Source organism: Schistocerca americana, unplaced genomic scaffold (assembly GCF_021461395.2).
Source record: "Schistocerca americana isolate TAMUIC-IGC-003095 unplaced genomic scaffold, iqSchAmer2.1 HiC_scaffold_1299, whole genome shotgun sequence".
Taxonomy (NCBI): Eukaryota; Metazoa; Arthropoda; class Insecta; order Orthoptera; family Acrididae; genus Schistocerca; species Schistocerca americana.
In genome coordinates, this window is record NW_025725370.1 from 12,501 (window position 1) to 15,000 (window position 2,500).

The window sequence follows — 2,500 nt, forward strand, 5'->3', positions numbered from 1 at the left end:
CTCATTGCGAGGTGAGGCGCACCTAGAGCGTACACGTTGGGACCCGAAAGATGGTGAACTATGCCTGGCCAGGACGAAGTCAGGGGAAACCCTGATGGAGGTCCGTAGCGATTCTGACGTGCAAATCGATCGTCGGAGCTGGGTATAGGGGCGAAAGACTAATCGAACCATCTAGTAGCTGGTTCCCTCCGAAGTTTCCCTCAGGATAGCTGGTGCTCGTACGAGTCTCATCCGGTAAAGCGAATGATTAGAGGCCTTGGGGCCGAAACGACCTCAACCTATTCTCAAACTTTAAATGGGTGAGATCTCCGGCTTGCTTGATATGCTGAAGCCGCGAGCAAACGACTCGGATCGGAGTGCCAAGTGGGCCACTTTTGGTAAGCAGAACTGGCGCTGTGGGATGAACCAAACGCCGAGTTAAGGCGCCCGAATCGACGCTCATGGGAAACCATGAAAGGCGTTGGTTGCTTAAGACAGCAGGACGGTGGCCATGGAAGTCGGAATCCGCTAAGGAGTGTGTAACAACTCACCTGCCGAAGCAACTAGCCCTGAAAATGGATGGCGCTGAAGCGTCGTGCCTATACTCGGCCGTCAGTCTGGCAGTCATGGCCGGTCCTTGCGGCCGGCCGCGAAGCCCTGACGAGTAGGAGGGTCGCGGCGGTGGGCGCAGAAGGGTCTGGGCGTGAGCCTGCCTGGAGCCGCCGTCGGTGCAGATCTTGGTGGTAGTAGCAAATACTCCAGCGAGGCCCTGGAGGGCTGACGCGGAGAAGGGTTTCGTGTGAACAGCCGTTGCACACGAGTCAGTCGATCCTAAGCCCTAGGAGAAATCCGATGTTGATGGGGGCCGTCATAGCATGATGCACTTTGTGCTGGCCCCCGTTGGGCGAAAGGGAATCCGGTTCCTATTCCGGAACCCGGCAGCGGAACCGATACAAGTCGGGCCCCTCTTTTAGAGATGCTCGTCGGGGTAACCCAAAAGGACCCGGAGACGCCGTCGGGAGATCGGGGAAGAGTTTTCTTTTCTGCATGAGCGTTCGAGTTCCCTGGAATCCTCTAGCAGGGAGATAGGGTTTGGAACGCGAAGAGCACCGCAGTTGCGGCGGTGTCCCGATCTTCCCCTCGGACCTTGAAAATCCGGGAGAGGGCCACGTGGAGGTGTCGCGCCGGTTCGTACCCATATCCGCAGCAGGTCTCCAAGGTGAAGAGCCTCTAGTCGATAGAATAATGTAGGTAAGGGAAGTCGGCAAATTGGATCCGTAACTTCGGGATAAGGATTGGCTCTGAGGATCGGGGCGTGTCGGGCTTGGTCGGGAAGTGGGTCAGCGCTAACGTGCCGGGCCTGGGCGAGGTGAGTGCCGTAGGGGTGCCGGTAAGTGCGGGCGTTTAGCGCGGGCGTGGTCTGCTCTCGCCGTTGGTTGGCCTCGTGCTGGCCGGCGGTGCAGGATGCGCGCGCCTGCGCGGCGTTCGCGCCCCGGTGCTTCAACCTGCGTGCAGGATCCGAGCTCGGTCCCGTGCCTTGGCCTCCCACGGATCTTCCTTGCTGCGAGGCCGCGTCCGCCTTAGCGTGCTCCTCCGGGGGCGCGCGGGTGCGCGGATTCTCTTCGGCCGCCATTCAACGATCAACACAGAACTGGCACGGACTGGGGGAATCCGACTGTCTAATTAAAACAAAGCATTGCGATGGCCCTAGCGGGTGTTGACGCAATGTGATTTCTGCCCAGTGCTCTGAATGTCAACGTGAAGAAATTCAAGCAAGCGCGGGTAAACGGCGGGAGTAACTATGACTCTCTTAAGGTGGCCAAGTGGCGGTGGTGTGGCTGCATCCGGACTTGGCTTCTCGAAGTGCGGTCTTGATGTAGTCGTGCTGCTGCTGCGAGGTGCCTTCCTTGGGTTATAGTTACAGGGAGAGTGATGCGCAATACATGGGCCTAGCCCTCTTAGCCTCTCCTCTCCTGCAGTCTTCTCCCCTTCTCGTGGGCCCGCTGATTTCGCAGAGTGGAAGACCGCACCAGGGGCTTGGGGGGGTTACCAGCCCCCCCTCGCACTATCCCTTTTTTTTAGTTGGGGGCAGTAAGCAGAGAATAAGTGGTGGCCCTTCCGCTGAAGGTGCCACCCCAACTCCCCCAGCACCTAGCCGGCCAACCGGCCGTGCCGAAAATCTTGTAACTTTTGCAGCTATGTATACCTGTAGTGAGTGCCACCGCAGCTTTACAACCAAGAACGGTCTCGGGGTCCATCGCCGCCGCCAACATCTTGCGGCCGCCAACGCGGAGATCGTCACGGAGAGGCATCGCGCGAGGTGGACGGAGGAAGAAGTCCTGTCGCTCGCCAAGGCAGAGGCCGAACTGTTCCTCGAGAGGGACGCCCGGTTCTTCTTTGTAAATCAAGAGCTCATCAGGATGTTCCCCGACCGAACGCTTGAGGCAATCAAGTGCCGACGGCGGCAAGCTGCCCACAAGCAGCTTGTCCGCCAATTCATGGAGGCGCTTGAGATCGGTCG

The 2,500-nt window shown here is 59.0% G+C and overlaps 1 pseudogene; it reads left to right on the forward strand.

The window, feature by feature from the left end:
* The window catches only part of LOC124564239, a 7,966-nt pseudogene that overhangs the window by 1,090 nt on the left and 4,376 nt on the right, over positions 1 to 2,500 (forward strand).